Raw genomic sequence first — 18,700 nt, 5'->3', positions numbered from 1 at the left:
GGCTTTGGACAAAACAAAGAAGGAGGCTTGAGAGACAACAAACTAGGGGCTTGGACCAGGCTTGATGATGATGTTCATCTAAATGAGACTGCTCTTGTCAAGTCTAGGAGTGGTGGCTGTTTTATCCAAGGTGCAGAAACCAACATATAGGGTATAGGAAAATGAACAGAGAAATATGTTCCAAACAAAGGACAAGATAGATATTCAGAAATAGATCTTAATTTAAAAGAGGTAAGTGCCCATCGCCCATTCACCCCCACCCCCACCCTTATTCTGTATGTTGGCAAATTGAACACCAATAAAAAATAAATTTATTATTAAAAAAAAATAAAATAAAATATAAGTATAAAAAATAAAAGAGGTAAGTGATTTACTTGATAGAGATTTCAAAATAGTTTTAAAGACTTCAGAGGGGTCAGGAGAGCAATGTATGAATGAAGTGAAAATTTCAACAAAGAGATAGAAAAATATTAAAAAGTACCAAATGAAATCATAGAGCTGAGATACAATAACTGAACTGAAAGACTGAGTAGAAGTGTTCGTCAGCAGGCTAGATCAAGTAAAAGAAAGGATCAGCAAACTTGAAAACAAGGCATTGGAACTCAAAGGGCAAAAGAAAGAAAAAAAGAATGAAAAAGAGTGAGGATAGCTTAAGGAACATATGAGACCATCAAATGGACCAATACACACATTATAGAGGTCCCAGGAGAGAAGAGGGCAGAAAGCTCATTCAAATAAGTAATGGCTGAAAACTTTTCCTAACCTGGGAAAAGAAACAAACATCCAGATCCAGGGAGCTTAGTTCCAAAAGTGAATCTATTTTTTTAAAGATTTTATTTATTTATTCATGGAAGACACACACACACACACACACACACACACACACACACACACAGAGACATAGGCAGGGGGAGAAGCAGGGCCCCTGAAGGGAGCCTGATGTGGGACTCCATCCCGGAACTCCAGGATCATGCTCTGAGCCAAAGGCAGGTGCTTAACCCCTGAGCTACCCAGGTCCCCCAAAAGTGAATCTAAAGAGACCTATACTGGATTAAAGACAAGAAGAGAATCTTAAAAGCAGCAAGAGGAAAGCAACTTGCTATGTTCAAGGGAAAACCCCATAATGTCACTAGCAGATTTTTTCAACAGAAACTTTGTAGGCCAGAAGGGAATGGGATTATTTATTTATTTATTTATTTATTTATTGATAATATATTTAAAGCATGGAAAGAAAACAACAACCTGCCAACCAAGAAGATTCTACCTGGCAAAGGTGTCCCTTAGAATTAAAGAGAAATAAAACATTTTCCAGACAAACAGAAGTTGAAGGAATTGATCACCACTAGGGCAGAAATGTTAAAGGGAATTCTTCAAACTGAAAGAAAAGAACACTAATTAGTAACATGAAAACATATGAAAGTATAAAACTTACCGGGAAGGTAAATGTGTAGTTAAATTCAGAATACTCTAACATTCGAAGGGTGGTTGGTAAATCATTTATAACTGTAGTATGAAGGTTAAATGACAAAGTATTAAAAATAAGTATAATGACAGGGGCACCTGTGTAGCTCAGTTGGTTAAACATTGGACTCTTATTCTGGCTCAGGTCATGATTTCAGGGTTGTAAGATTGAGCCCTGCATTGGGCTCTGCTTTCCACATGGAGTCTGCTTGCAATTCTCTCCCCTTGCCCTCTGTCCCTCCCTCCTACTTGTGCATATGCTCTCGTCTCACATAAATAAATAAATAAATAAATAAATAAATAAATAAATAAATGCCTTAAAAATAACTATAATAACAATAATTTGTTAATGTATACACAATATTAAAAGCTGCAAACTGTGACATAAAGAATAACATGTGGGGGTGTGTGTGGCATGTGTTCAGAGTTAGATCTTATCAGCCTAAAATAGACTGTGATGAATATAAGATATTTTATGTAAGCCTTGTGGTAACCACAAAGCAAAAGCTTATAGAAGATACACAAAACATAAAGAGAAAGGAATATGAGCACACCACTCCAGAAAATCATCAAATCACAGAGGAAGAGAGCAAGTGAAGGAGGAACAAAGGAATACAAAACAACCAGAAAATAGTGAACAAAATGGCAGCACAAATCTATATCTCTCAATAATTGGTTTAAATGTAAATGGACTAAAATTTTCAATCGAAAGACACAGAGTGATCGAATGAATTAAAAAAAAATAAAACCTATTTGCTGCCTACAACAGAAAGAAGTGGACTAAAAGTGAAAGGTTTGCATAATCCATGCAAATGAAAAAAAAAAAAAGCAGAGGTAGCTATACTTAGACAAAATATACTTTAAGCCAAAGACTGTAACAAGATACAATGAAGGTTAGTATATAATGACAAAGGGGTCAATTCAGCAAGAGGATATGACAAGTGTAAATACTTATGCACCTAACATCAGAACACCTAAATATATAAAGCAAATATTAACAGAGCTGAAGGGAGAAATAGCAATACAATAACAGGGACATCCAGACAAATGATCAATAAAGAAACATTGGATTGCACTACTATTAGACCAGATGGGCCTAACAGATGTAGCATTCCACCCAACAGCAGCAGCATACACATTCTTCTTGTGCACATGGAACATTTTTCAGGATAGAGCAGATGTTAGGCCAAAATATGTTGTTTATTAAAATGAGTCTTTTTTTAAATAAAGATTTTATTTATTTATTAGAGAGAGAGTGAGAGAGAGCACAAGTAGGCAGAGTGGCAGGCAGAGGGAGAGGGAGAAGCAGGCTCCCTGCTTCCTACTGAGCAGGAAGCCTAATGTGGGACTCGATCCTAAGACCCTGGGACCATGACCTGAGCTGAAGGCAGACACTTAACTGACTGAGCCACCCAGGCAATCCTAGAACAAGTCTTAATGAATGTCAGAGATTGAAATCCTATCAAGCATCTTTTCTGATCACAATGGTATGAAACTAGAAATCAATTATAAGAAGAAAATGGAAGAATTTACAAATATGTAGAAATTAAACAGCATGCCCCTGAACAGCCAATGGTTCACAGAAGAAATCAAAAAGTATATTGAGAAACAGACATACAATGTATTAAAACTTACGTGATGCAGCAAAAGCAGTTCTAAGAGAGAAGTTTATAGTGATATACACATATGTCAGTAAAAAGTAAGATCTCAAATAAACAGCCAAATTTTACACTTCAAGGAACTTTACACCTCAGGAACTTGAAAAAGCAGAACAAACTAGGCCAAAGTTAGTAGAGGGAAGGAAATAACAAAGATCAGAGCAGACATAAATTAGAGACTAAAAAGGCAATACAAAAGAGTAATGGAACTAAGAGTTGATTTTTTGAAACAATAAACAAAATAGACAAAACTTTAGCTAGACTCAGTTAGAAAAATAAGGATGATTCAAATAAGTAAAATTAGGAATTTACATTACATTAGATCACATTACAACAGATACCATAGAAATATGAAGGAACATAAGGACAGCAGTGAATAATTATACACAAAAATTTGATGACCTAGGAGAAATGGATAGATTCCTACAAACATATGACCTACCCAAGACTGAATCATGAAGAGTCAGAAAATCTGAACGGATCAATTACTAGTAAGGGGATTGAATCAATAATCAAAAACCTCCCAACAAACTAAAGTCCAGGACCAGATGGCTTCATTGGTGAAATTCTATCAAACATTTAAAGAAGAACTACTACCAATCCTCTCAATTTTTTCCAAAGTAAAAGATATGAAAACATTCCCAAGCTCATATTATGAGGCAGCATTACTCTGATACCAAATCCAGACAAAGTCATCATAAGAAAAGAAAATTACAGGCCAATATCCCTGATGAACGTAGATGCAAAAATCTTCAACAAAATATTAACAAAATGAGCTCAACAGTACCTTAAAAGGGTCATACATCATGATCAAATGGGATTTATTCCAGGGATTCAAGGATGGCTCAACATCTGCAAATGAATTAATGTGATACATCATATTTACAAGATGAAGGATAAAAATCATATCATCAACTCAATAGGTGCAGAAAAAGCATTTGACAAAATCCAACATCCTGTCATGAAAAGAACTCTCAACAAAGTGGATGTGGAGGGAACATATCTCAACATAATAAAGGCCATATGCAACGAACCCACAGCTAACAATATTCTCAGTGTTGAAACATTGAAAGCTTTATTCCAAAGGTAAGAAATAAGAATGTCTACTCTAACCATTTTTATTGACATAGTACTGCAAACCCTAGCCAGAGCCATTAATCAAGAAAATAATTAAAAGGCAATCAAGTAAGAAGGAAGATGACAGGGATGCCTGCCTTCAGCCCAGGGCATGATCCTGGGGCCCTGGGATCGAGTCCCATATTGGGCTCCCTGCGTGGAGCCTGCCTCTCTCTCTGTGTCTCTCATGAATAAATAAATAAAATCTTAAAAAAAAAAGAAGGAGGATGACATAAAATTATATAGAGAGAACCTGTAACACTCCACCAAAAACTATTTGAACTAATAACAATTTCAGCACAATTGCAGGATACAACATCAATATACAAACATTAGTTGCATTTCTATATACAGCAATGAATTACCAGAAAAAGAAATTCAGAACACAATCCCATTTACAATTGCATAAAAAAGAATAAAATTCTTAAAAATAAATGTAACCTAGGAAGTGAAAGATCTACAAATTGAATTCTTTTTTTAAAAAATTTTTTTTTATTTATTTATGATAGTCACAGAGAGAGAGAGAGAGAGAGAGAGAGAGAGAGAGAGAGAGGCAGAGACACAGGCAGAGGGAGAAGCAGGCTCCATGCACCGGGAGCCCGACGTGGGATTCGATCCCGGGTCTCCAGGATCGCGCCCTGGGCCAAAGGCAGGCGCCAAACCGCTGCGCCACCCAGGGATCCCTTTTTTTAAAATTCTTTAAAAAAAAAAATTTTTTTTTAATTTATTTATGATAGTCACACACACACAGAGAGAAAGAGAGAGAGGCAGAGACACAGGCAGAGGGAGAAGCAGGCTCCATGCACCGGGAGCCCGAAGATCTACGAATTGAAAAGCATAAGACATTGATGACAGAAATGAAGAAGACATAAGTAAATGGAAAGATAGTCTCTGCTCATGGGATGAAAGAGTTAACATTGTTAAAATGTCCATAGTACTCAAAGCCATCTATAGGTTCAATGCCTTTCAAAATCCAATGACATTTCTCACAGAAACAGAATAAGCAATGTAAAATTTGTGTAGAACCACAAGAGACCCCAAAGAGCCAAAGCAGTCCTGAGAAAGAACAAAACTGAAGGCATCACACTTCCTGATTTCAAACTATATTATGAAGCCACATAAATCATAACCGTGTGGTATCGGCATAAAAACAGACACAGAGATCAATGGAACAGAATAGAGAGCCCAGAAATAAACCCACGCAGATGTGGTCAACTAATTTTCCACGAAGGAGCCAAGAATCAACAGCTTTTTCAATAAATGGTGTTGGGAAAGCTGGACAGCCACATACAAAATAATGAAACTGGATCCCTATCTTACTCCGTACGTAAAAATCGACTCAAAATGGATTAAAAACTTAAACATATAACCTGAAACCATAAAACTCTTAAAAGAAAACATCACTTGACATCAGTCTTGGTGGTGATTTTTTGGATTTGACACCAGATGCAAAAATAAAGAAGTTGGACGAAAACCTCTGCACAGTGAAGGAAACCATCAATGGGGCAATCAATAAGTGGTAGAAAATAACTGCAAGCGATGTATTTGATAAGGAGTTAATATCTAAAATATGCAAGGAACTTAGACAACTCAATAGCCAAAAAAAAGAAAAGAAAAGAAAAGAAAAGAAAAGAAAAAAAAAAAAAGAAACAAAAAACCCCCAAAATAAACCCAATTGAAAAGTGGGCAAAAGGTCAAAATAGATTTTTCCAAAGAAGATACAGATGGCCAACAGGTACATAAAGAAATGTTCAACATCACTCAACATCAGGGAAATGCAAATCAAAACCTCAATGAGATGTCACCTCACACCTGTTAGGGTGTCCACTGTCAAAAACAGCAAGAGGTAACAAAATGGTGGCGAGGATGTGGGGAACAGGAAGCCCTGTGTGTTGTTGGCAGGATTGTGAACTGGTGCAGCAACTCTGGAAATCAGGACAGACGTTCCTCAAGAAATTGAAAATGGAACTAGCCTGTGATCCAAGAATCCCAGTTCTGGGTATATATCCAACGGCAGGGCTGCCCGGGGGGCTCAGCGGTTTAGCGCCGCCTTCAGCCCAGGGGGTGATCCTGGGGACCCATGATCATCGGGCTCCCTGCATGGGGCCTGCTTCTCCCTCTGCCTGTGTCTCTGCACCCCTGCCCCCCATCTCTCATGAATAAATAAATGAAATCTTAAAAAAAACAAAGGGGGTGCAATGATTCTCTTGAAGAGGTACCTGTACTCACATGTTCATAGCAGTATTATTCACAGTAGCTACGATATAGAAACAACCTGTGTCAACAGAAGAGTGGATAAAGAAAATGTGGCATATATATAAAATAGGATGTTATTCATCCTTAAAAAAGAGAGAAATCCTGTTGTTTGTGGCAACATGGATGAACCTGGAGGGCATTATGCTAAGTGAAACAAGCCACACCTGAGAAAGGCAAAAAACCTTTTTTTGCATTCAAAGCAACAGCAGAAAAGTGGTTGCCTGGGGGAAAGGGTTGGGGGGGTGTGGAATAGAGAGGGGTAGGTAGTTTTTAAGAGTACGATTTTTCAGTTTTGAGATGAATAAGATCTGGGGATCTAATGCCTAACGTGGCGACTGCAGATGATAACACTGTATCGTATAATTGAAATTTGCTGAGAGTAGAATTTAAAGATTCTCCCCAAAAAAGCCCCCAAGCTAGTTATGTGGGGTGATACATGCATTCACTCCGAGGGGGGGTCCTGGCCCAGTGGGTCACATTGCAGGTGTTAAGTATCTTGCCGAGTGAGGGACAGGGGAGGGTGGGGGACAGGTAGGGAGAGAGAGGTAGGGGGCTATGGGATCAGGCTTACAGAAATCCCCAAAAAATGCTGAGGTGGAAGGAATCCAGAGCGAAGGGAACGAGCCAGACCACCCTGCCCTGGGTGTGGGTGGGGAGGGGGTCTTTTTTTATGACAGTCATCTGTGACCAACAAAGAATAACCAGGAAGCCATTAAAGATGTGATCAGCAGTCCTCACACCAAGACGTCACAGGGATGATAAGGCCACAGGCTCCCTGGTCGCTTCTAAAGGACTGTCTGTGGGGGCCCCGTCGGGACCCCTGTCACTTCTGAGAGTGTCTCTGTGGCTTTGCTTAATAAACTTCGATCACTTTACTCAGTGTCCTTGGTCCCCGAGATTCATTCTCCAACTCCTTGGGACAAGAACCCAGCTCTCCTGCTTCACTGCCATTTAATTTCAAGAACTAGAGAAAAGAAGTGGCTTTTTGGTGGTGAGCTCCGAGCGTCCACCATGCTCTTTTCTAAGTGCTCCAAGAGTATTTATGCAGCAGCATGTTCTCTCTCTCTCTCTCTTTTTAAAGATTTTATCTATTTATTCATGAGACAGAGAGAGGCAGAGACACAGGCAGAGGGAGAAGCAGGCTCCCCGCAGGGAGCCCGACGTGGGACTTGATCCAGGGACCCCAGGATCACACCCTGGCTGCAGGCAGCGCTAAACTGCTGAGCCATCTGGGCTGCCGCACAGCAGCACTTCCTAACGCATGTCTGGGTGGCGGGTGACTGGTCTTCAGGGCTTGTTTCCCAACCTTTCGTTTTGGAGCTCAGGACGTCTGTGGTCCCCAGGTCTGTGAGCATCCTTCTCCGGCTCCGATACCCTCAGGCAGCAGGACACTTGTCATCCTGATTCTGTGGACCTGCGTTCCCAGCACCCCCACCCCAGCCTAGCACCCCTGGTTGGGGTCAGGGGCGGCTGGCCTCTATCCCAAGCTCGTTCAGCAGAAATCACTGCTGAAATGTCTCAATCACAGGAGCTCCTCAGAGCCATGCCAGGTCTTAAACCAGATATAAAAAGTTATGTTCATGGAGGCAAGCTCAGGTTTTCATTTAAAAAGTGAAAATAATCTCCCTTGAAAGTTTGGTAAAGGTCAATACCTTCCCTAATACTCTCTGTTTGACTCTCCTCCTACGAACCATGTTCCTACTCGTAGAAGGACATGTGACAGATGTTCACCAGGCGCCCCCGCACCTGCACCTGTGAGCCCCCCGAGCCTCCTACACGCAGTAAGGCCCCGTGGGAGTCTAGACAGGAGTAGCTGGAGAACCACCCCCCTGGCCTTCGGGCTTGGCTCCTGGGGTTCCCTGTAATGTTCTGGGCTTGGTTTGCAAGGTCCCCCAGAATGTTCTCCCCCCGGGCTCGCTTCCCGGGGAGGTGGCCGATCCCCTCATCCTCCAACGCTCCGCTCAAGGGTAACCCCTGGAGAAGCCTGCAGCCCCACACCCAGCAGCCCTCTTCGGTGCTCCCCAGGAGCCTGCTCCCCCAGGGCAGGGTTGCCTTTCTGGCCCCCGCTTGTCACCGCGTGCCGGCACAGACTGCCACCTGCCACCTGAGCATCATGCTGGCCTGTCAAGTTTTGGGTTCAGTTGTCCCTTCTGCTCATTCGGCCTGGGTTCTCCAGCTGGCGCCCTGTAAACAGGACTGACCACTGACCCAAAAGTTATGTTCATGGAGGCAAGCTCAGGTTTCCACTTAAAAGTTTATTGGGATGGCATTGTGCTTCCCGGGAGCACCCAGAGATGAGTCACCGCGGGCTGGTTAGGACATTGCAGGGACACTGTGGGACTAAACACGAGGGTTGGGGCGGAGGCTTTGGGGCGGGGGGTGGGGGTCACATTGTAGGGAGATGACCAGGAAAGGGTGGGGACGAGGGCTGTGAGTTGGGTTCGTTATGCAGCCTGTGCCTCCTTCACGGATGGAACTGCTAAGTCCTCCTCTGCCCACGATGGGAGTGGGGGGAGTGCTCCTTCCAGGAGGAGGACTTGCACCATGTTTTAGGACTTCTTCCTGCCTCTGCTGGTCGTCAGGGGCTTCCGTTCAAAACAATGCACAGGTCAAAGAGACATATTTTGGGGTGATGTGTGGCGTTCACCTCGCCCACATATCCAGCCCATCGCAGCAGCTTGCTTAGCTCGTCCACCCACCATCTGTTCCTCTCGACCCAATTGGCATCTTGCCTCCAGCACACGGCTGTTAATACAGAGCAGTGCTCAACCTGCGCACCCGTGCATGGTCCTCAGGGGCTCCTAAGGCCTCTGGCTCAATGTTCAGAGTCCTCTGTGGATGGTTCTCACTGTCTGGGACTGGCCTGATCTTGCTTGTGTGGCCTGCGTGGTGTTGACCGGCTCTTTGGCGTGGCTGACTCTGTGACTAATGTCCTATGTAGGGGATTATTCTCCTACAACCCCCACAACCCGAGGGTATTGTGACGTTGCACAAAACCCGTTGCCTTCCCATCCTTCCAGCTTTGCCTGATAGTGTCATTGGCGGGGCTGTCTCCTGTCCTCACTGCTCTTCATTCCCAGACTCCAGCCCTCCCTACTGCTGCTCAGGGACCCTGAGGTTCAGGGGAGTGGGAAGGGCGAGGATGCTGCTGGTTTACAATCTTCACACCTTGGACTGACTTTCCTTACGTGGGTCAGCACGACGTCCCACACATCAGATTCAGGCTTTAGAAGGCAGAGTTGAAGCCTCTTTATTGCTGTCTCCTGTCTGGGACAAAAGGTGCTAATCTGGCCACCCCACCTCCCCAGCCACCTGGGGTGTCCTCCCTCTGTTCCTTTGCTCACATCCTTCACCCCCAACCATGTCCTGGCTCCTCCCCACTTTGCTGCCCTGTCCTTCTGGAGGAAGTGCGGGAGTCTGGCTGCTGACCTCGCCTCCTTGGAAGTCCATGCCCTGGGCTGCTTCTCGGGACTCTGTCCCCGGGTCCCTGTATGCTTGATCGCACCCCAGGAAGGCTGTCGTTGGGTTCTGTTCTCCTCTGTCCTTGTATCCGGGGGCAGTGAGCGGTCTCACACATGCAGAAAACTGAAAGCAGCAGAGTCTCAAGCCAGCTGGTCTTGGGCTGTTTTCTCAAGTTCTGCGGACGTATGGCCCCGGACCGGTGGTCCTCATGCGGCCCAGGGTTCCCTGCCCTGCCGCCCCCTGTCCCTGGGGCCAGGCCCTCTGTTCACCACGTGGGGTGGTTGGCCAGATGGAGAAGAAGGGCAAAAGGTGCACATCAGGGGACCTTCAACTGCCCCAGAACCAGAGCTCTGTCACTCTGCCACAAGGGATGCCGCTGGGTGCCATGCGGGATGCCCCAGAGGCTGGCGTGCAGACATAGGGCTTTGCTCCCAGGGCCTTGTGTCCAGGCAAAACTTCCACCCTTATGGAGAAGCAGGGCTCAGAAACTGGGGAGGGTTGGTCTCTGGGATGCACTTGTGGCTCCAATCTGCACACATTCGTGCCTCAACGTGGGCCGGGACCACTTGCACACACTGTCACTCACCCATGGGGCCACGCATCCACCTGAAGACACAACAAACCATCAGGAAGTTTCAGCTGCTTGTTCCCGGGGGTCTTGCTGGCTCAAAGGTGATGCCCTCAGCTAACTGTCTTCCTAGAGCCCCATGTAAGCATGTTGTCTCTATTTTTCCTACAAAAGCTACACTGTGGGCCAGTTCAAGACTCAGAAAATAAGTATGTCAATGGTTGGAGTCTTGTGTCACCGAGGGAAGCAAAGCTGTGATGGGTCTGGCTCTGCCCTATGCACGGGGCAGCAGGAGCAGGACCCAGGAGAGCTGGGTGCCGGGCTCAGCACCTGCCCCGTCCAGTGAGAGAAGAGGAAGCTGGCCAGGGCGGGGGTGGGGGAGGGGTGTGGGACATAGCGCGCGCGCGTGTGTGTGTGTGTGTGTGTGTGTGTGTGTGCATGCGTGTGCGTGTCTGCAGGGGCCTCTCATTTCCAGTGACAACCAACATTCACCGGGTTTGTTTGGTTAAAACCGTGGCCCCCAAGAAGCGAATGAGGGACTCAGGGAGAAATACAAGAGACAAAAGCATTTGTGAACAAGAAAAACAGGCTGTATCCAGGTTGCCTAGAGAGTACATGGCTGGTGACTTCCAGTGGCAGCAGCTAGGACTAGTCATGGACAAAAGTCATTTCTGTCTTTTCTGTATGTCCAAGGAAATGTCCCAAAGGCCAAAGGCCACGGTCCTGGAAGACATTCTGATTCTAGAGAATAAATGAAGAGACTGGGACTTGGGAACATCCTAGTTAATCCTGAAATCCTAATAAATGTTAACAAAAGGCTCATATTCTAGGACAAAACGGATACTTGGTAAGTACTGACTAAGTGAGAGAAAAATACTTGAGAAAAGTTTTGTTTGTCTGCAGGTTTCAACAGTGCTTGCAGGGAAACGATGTTCATGAGTTTACTCTCAAAGACATATTTTCATAAATGCTGATATGTTAGTAAATATCTGCAGAAGGTTGAAGAGCCAGGAAAGGAAACTAGTGTCGAAAACGCTACACACCGTGATTCAGATGGTGCTCTCTGGGGTTGTTCAGTGTACATCCTATGCAACTATGAGCGGCAGCCCAGCTTACAGTTACTCACATGAAAAGTTAACATTCAAGTGCCCAGGGTGGGGGCTATGGCCGTGGATACTTGGTGCAGGTATGGACACATGGTCCAGAATACAAGTGGATTAAGGAGGTTGTTTGTGTGGGAGTGTGGACGGCAGCCCAGGGTGGGTTATCAGAACCAAAGCAAGGGCAGAGGGTAGCTACCCAGGATGGCAGTGGTGATTTAGACAGAGGGAAGGTTGGTCAAATAGGTAAATATCTTGAGGGTTATAGAAGCCATGTTTCTCATGGTCAAAGAAAGAAATTATAAATATGGAAAAGGAGAAGACTGGAATAAACCCTACAGTGCTAAGTTAAAACTGGAGCTGTTTCAACAAATGTGGGTAGATGCAGATACAAGTACAGAGGTAAATGTGTATGTGTGTGTGTGCACTCATGTGCGTGTGTGTGTGCGTGTGTGCGTGTGTGTGTGTGTGTGTGCAGCTTTCCCGGCCAGAGTGCCTGGGAGCAGACACCTCTGTAGCAGAGAACACGCTAGAGCCCAGGGACTAGTTTCAACAGATCGTTCTCCACAGAAGGGAGCCGGGCTGATTCCAGGTTCCAGGGCTGGGTCTGCCGACGTGCACGGTGGGCTGTAGCAAAAAGTGCTCACACGGTGACCTGTTGTTGAGAGGACACAGTGGCCAGCTTGAAGGGGCTCCTACTGGTTGGATCTGCAGTGACTTTACACCAAAATAAATAATAATACTGATAAAATAATAGCAAAGTTTGCAATAACCCACTGAGAAAAATAGGAACCCATCAGCCTGTTTTGACAAAAATGAGTAGAGAAGAGAGGAAGCTTTCAGCAGCATGCCAGCCTCTTGGCGGAGTAGGGCTGGTGAAGCGGAGAATCACCGCTGGAAGCTCGTAGTAAGTGATGCAGGAAACACCAGCTGTGCTGGACCTGGCAGGTGGCAGTTGGATGAGGGTAGGGACACTTACAGCTTCACGGCTTCTCCTCTTAAAATACGTACTCATTCCAAAGTGAGAAAGAAAGGCCTGACGGTGCTGGAATCTGCCAGAACCCCCCTGCATCTTGCCATCGCTACCGACACGAGCCCGGGGAACAATCCCCCCCACCCCCCTGTGTATCACCTGCTGGGACCCCGTGAGGTGCGTCATCACAACATCACTTCTGCAATGTTTCCACCAGAAAGGCCTATCCCGTGTCAGTCAGAAGGCAACCCTGTACAAACCCAAATTAAGGAACGTCCTGTAATCTACAGTGTCAGGTGTCAAGGTCATGAGACCAGGGAAAGTCTGATTTCGAAAGAGCCCTTGAGAACTGAGCATACCACGTGAGCGTACCCTGGACCTTTCTGCCCTGAATGGCTTTAGTGGGACAACCAGAGAAGCCAGGAGGCATCTGACAGCAGGACAGGGATGGGTCTGCGCTGATCGAGGAGGTGTCGGTTCTCATCTCTGTGTCATCAACCGATCCCTACCCTACTTCTCTGTTAAGATCGCCAAATGCACACAGACCATACAAATGGTTTCTTTGACATTTTCTGCCCACTGACAGCTATAAAACATGAGGCTGGTAAGAAAAATGGAATCTTAGCAAACTAGAGAAACACGAAGGTGCATTTGGGAGAAATTATTTCATGGAAAGCCAGTCATGGGAAAAGTCTATTCGGTGGTTGGACGGTGCAGACCGTGGAGGCAGCATTTCATTTTCATCACAGTTGTCCTTGCAGCATCAGACATTTGGGGACCTGCTCTGTTTCACAATTAATGTTTTCGTTTCTTCCCGAGATTTAACTTTCTGTTCCATCGGACCCTGTGTTGGTTCCAAGGCACTATGACAAACAGGAGACAGCGCCGAAAAGCTGAACGCCCAGGTGTGACACGTGTTTAGAGGTTTAATCTTGGCAGGTATGGAGGTGATGTTGGGGATAGGATGGCAATGTTCAGCTTGTTCAGGGTTTAACTCAGACTTTGCATCAGCCCTTTTCTCTTAGGAGATGTGGGAGGGCAAAAGGGCACGTGAAAGTTTGAGTCTTTTGGTTCTAATCACTGGAACTTTCTTTTAGGCAATAATTATGTCAACTCAATATGCAATGAAGGGTGCTGGGAGGCAACAGTTCTAAATAATGAGACCTTAATGCACATGAAGGGAAGCTGTTACCTTGAGGATCAGAAGAGCCTTCATTCTTCACTCTCATGCTGAATCTCCAAATCCCCGCACATAGCAGCACGCCCCTCTCCTTGCAACACAAGTGTTGTTTATCACTAATAGGGTTGTTGAAAAAGAGGTGGGTGGGACAATCGGGTAACTGGGTGATGGGCACTGAGGGGGGCACTTGATAAGATGGGCGCTGGGTGTTATACTATATGTTGGCAAATTGAATTTAAATAAAAAAATGTAAAAAAAAATAAAAATAATGGCATCCTACGACATTGCTCGGTTTGGCTGTAGGAGGCAGAAATTGGGCCCATTTTATTCTTTCAGAATAAATGGATGTTGTGACCAGCACTGGTCTCCTCAGAAACACTAAGGAAGCTCACTGCCACGGGGCTCTGTGGCTCACTCTGTCAGAGTCCCATTTGGCATCCTTATAGTTATGTATTTCAACAAAGCAAAACAAAATGTTTAACTGGAAATATTATTGTATGTATTGAAAAAAACAATGAAGATATTAAAGCAATAAAAGCATACATTTCTCAGGACATTGTTTACGAGTTTGTACGATCTTAGTCTGGGGTTTGCTAGAAGTGGACCTTGGGTTTCAGGTGAGACTAGTTCTGCTTATTTCCATGTGCTCAGATAACCCTATTATTCCAGGCAGTAAAAAGTCAAGTAAGCCATCCCAGTGGAGAAGAACTCAAAATCACCTTCCAACTTCTCGCCTATCTGTAGCGCATGGGGGTGCTCACTGTGATGCGGGCCGTGGCAGGACACGTCCAGGGGATGCTCAGAGCCTTGCTGTGCTCATGTCTCTGGGTTTCTAATGTTGCTCTTGGCCCCCAGCCACAGTAATTTTGGTTTCAGTGCTGAATTCTCAAGACCATTTCTTTGCTTCATCTCCATCAAGCACTTTTAATGTATGTCTAATGTATCTAGCAATGTTTTCCCTAAGTTTTGAGGATTCTGGAGTGCTGGCTACATCACAGAAAAAGCCAGGGCAACCTAAAATCAGATACTGGAAGTTTCTGCTCCCAAATTCATGTTATTTTATCAGAATAATGTCTCCCAAAGCCCAGCCCAGGTAAGTCTCTGGGCCTATATTTGAGGTCTAAAAGCGGCCATTAGCAAGCTTTCCATATCAATAAGGGCAGGCAACCCCAAGATTGCTAGTATAAGCAATCTATTTACTGCCCAAGAATGAATAAGCAATTTCAGATAGCTTTTGCTAAAGTAGCTTTTTTCCCCTTTCTGAAATATATATGCAGTATAAACTGTCTGACGGGTAATTATTATCATCAAGGATATCACTATATTGCACACAGGTTTGTTTGCTAAATATCAGAGTATTAGAATGTACTAGATGCATAAGAAAAGTAAGTTAGGGTGAAAAAAGGTGTTGCTTTTATAGATGACAGCAAAATTCAATAATCAGTGGCCCTGAGAATTTTGGCAGGGCCAAAATTAATAAAAGGTAAAACAATATTGAAATGTTTTTGGTGTTAGAGCCCATCACAGATTTTTTTTTAAAGATTTATTTATTTATTAGAGAGAGAAAGAGAGAGCACGAGCAGGAGGGAGAGGGAGAGAGAATCTCAAGCAGACTCCATGCTGAGCGAGGAGCCCGATGTCGGGGCTCGATCTCACACCCTGAGGTCGTGACCTGAGCTGAAACCAAGAGTCAGACGCTCAACCAAATGCACCGCCCAAGTGCCCCCATCATAGGTTTTTAAAGGAGCCAAGATGGAATTACCATGTTTTTCAACTAGTCTGTCTTTGGGCCATCCCTAGGGTGTTCTGGGTGCAGTGGTTAGGAGGCAGTATAATAGTTTTATTGCACACATTCTCCACCAACTGGCACATTCTCTGTCTTACTCAGTTGGCTAAACCACAGCTCCACTTGAATTAAACTCTCCTCCCACATAACGGAATATGTCTAGAAAAAAGGTAGCAAACAATGGTGGTGGCTGGTGTCACTTCAAATGTATGACTGCAGGCTGGTGGTGCCTGGCAACAGAGGATCTTCTATCCTTTCCCCTAAATGGCTGCCTCATCCCTTTTCCTCTCTTGTCAAAGTCCTGACATCTCTTTTTCCATCTTTGTTCTCAGGGGATGACGTGGTTTCCTATTCACTGAGAACAGAGGAACAGTCAGGAAGAAGCCTGAACAAGCACGTCCGCACCCCCACCCCCACCTGCCCCCTGCCTTGTTGCCTGTGACTCCCGGGTGGGAAAGCTGCCCCCTCCCCGCCCCAGTCCAGCCCCTCCCTCCACTCTTGCCCAGCTGCCTTGGTCTACTCGATGATGGAGAGCAAGCACTTCTCCCTCCCTCTCTCTTGCAGAGTCAACATTTTCTTCTCTACTGGGCTATTCCCACCAATATGCAAACCCATCCTGTATTTCTTGGATCTTAACAAATATTTTTGACTCTGATACCATCTCCAGCTACTGCCTAGCTCTTTCCCTCATGCAAATTTCCTGAGATAAATGTATTCTCTCCTGTCTTTAACTCTCTTATAGTCAGTTTTTTTTTTTTCTCTACACCACTCAACAAAAACTGTCAGGGCTGCAATGATTTGCATGCTGCTAAATGGTCTAGTGGTCAATTTTTTCAGTTTTGCGTTGCTTGATCTGCCAGCATTGACATGGTTGATTCTTCTCTCCTTCTTGAAACACATTTGCACTTGTCTTCCAGATCTCAGGCCCTGGGGCTCTTCTCCTGACCATCTACACCCACTCCTTGGGTGACCTCATAAGCTCATGACTGCCCCCCCCCCCCCAAAGTACACCTCCAGCCCAGTACTCTCTCTGAACTGCAGATTCAAATAAACACCTGTGTGCTAGATGTCGCCCCTGGGATGGTCTACTTGTTACCTAACTTCTCAAGTCCCTAACCAACTTTCTGATAGTCTCCCTTGCCCCTATCCTGCATTTTCTTCAACATTTCCCACTATACTGATGAACGTCATCTCTCCATCGTTCCTATCAAGCACCTTGGAGTTATCCTTTGTGCTTTCCTTTCTCTCAAGACACTATGTCCAGTCTGTCAGAAAATCCTGTTGACTTTATCTCCAAAATAGACCCATCATATCTCACTGGGACAGTTGTCCTCATCCCTACGCCCCCCCCACCCTCCTGCCCCGGTTGTCCCTCATCTATTTTTAACATGGCCACCAGAATAATCTCCTTACAATATAAGTGAGATCCTCTCACTCAGAATCTCCCACTAGCCTCCCATCTCACCCCGACAGGAAGGTAAAGTCATCACCATGAACCGCACAGCTCCATGACCTGTGTCCTCCACAGCTCCATCACCGCTTTGCCTCTTTGACTCCATTCCCAGTGCCCTCTCCTGGCTCACTGAAGCTACACGAGCTCTGAACATGTCAAGTAGGTGTCTGCCTCAGGGGACACGACCCTTGCTGTTCTTTCATCCTGAAATCCTCCTTCCCCTGGTAAACACATGGCTCACTTGCACCCTTCTCAGAGCTCCGTTCAAGTGTTGTCTCATCAGTGAATCTTTCCCTGTTTATTCTACTTATAATTTCTCAGCCATATCTCTATCTGACCTCCCTCCTGGATGTGTCTCCAAGGCACTTGTAACCCTCTATCATACTATATATCTTTTTATTGATTTTGTTTATTGTCCAGCTCCCATGATTGGAATGTGAATCCCATGAGGTCAAGGATTTTGTCTGTTTTATTCACTGCTACAACTCTTTTGCCTATAAACTAAGTGCCAAGCACACAGTAGGTGCTCAGTGAGGGTTTGCTGAAGGAACAAATAAATTGGGGTCTGGTGTAAGGAGGACTTAGAAGAGCCAGATCTTACGTTTTGAATCCACTATTTCTTACTTATATGCTCTCATGCAAATCACTTAACATTTCTATGTGCTAGTTTCCTTCCATCTGTGAAATATTTCTACTTGTAAAATACTTTACCAAAATGACTTCCCAGGATTAAACAAAATGATAAATGTGAAAATACCTTCTGATATGTATTACACAAATGTTAATTAATATTAACAGTACTATTTATGATCCCATGAAAAAGAAAGGAAATGGACAAACCAGAGATGTATGTTGTCACTTTTCCCAACAGTCTTGTGTTTTGTATCAAGGGCCAATTTGAGACCTTTCTTGGGGCATTTGTAGCTTGAATATTGCTTATTTTATTATTATTGTTTTTTTTTAATTTTTACTTATTTATGATAGTCACAGAGAGAGAGAGAGAGAGGCAGAGACACAGGCGGAGGGAGAAGCAGGCTCCATGCACCGGGAGCCTGATGTGGGATTCGATCCCGGGTCTCCAGGATCGCGCCCTGGGCCAAAGGCAGGCGCCAAACCGCTGCGCCACCCAGGGATCCCAAATATTGCTTATTTTAGAGAGGTGGAGAAGGTAACTCAGATTACCTCTCAAACAAGGGGCTATTCCCAAACTGAATTTTGACAGTTGCACTAGGGCTAAGAAAACCCAGGTTTCTGCTGCTCCTAAATAGGTCAGGTTATGATATAATAGCCACATGCTGTAGAAAAAAGGTTAGTGAAACAAATTGGGTGGGATTTCTCCTTTACAACTGGGTTATGCCTTCTTTCGGAGATGGTCACAGGCCCACAGTATTTGTGACATGCAGGTTCTCTAGTTATATTTTTACCATAAAAGCATTAGTCATATTTTTTTTGGGTTTTTTATTCTTTTAAGAATAGGAATGTGGGTAGTTGATCATAAAGTTCATTCAGTATTGTGTGGAGCTTTTCAGAGAACCTTAGAATCATTCTAATTGATTTGGAATTTCCGAGAAGAATAAAAAAATATTCCACAGACCAATAATTCTGAAACAAAAAGAATTTATATCTAAAATTGAAATTATCAAGTGACCTACTTGCATAAACTTGTCTTCCTTCCTCCACTTTATTT

The sequence above is a fragment of the Vulpes vulpes genome, chromosome 1 (genome assembly GCF_048418805.1).
Source record: "Vulpes vulpes isolate BD-2025 chromosome 1, VulVul3, whole genome shotgun sequence".
Taxonomy (NCBI): domain Eukaryota; kingdom Metazoa; phylum Chordata; class Mammalia; order Carnivora; family Canidae; genus Vulpes; species Vulpes vulpes.
Note: the sequence above shows the minus strand (reverse complement) of the source record.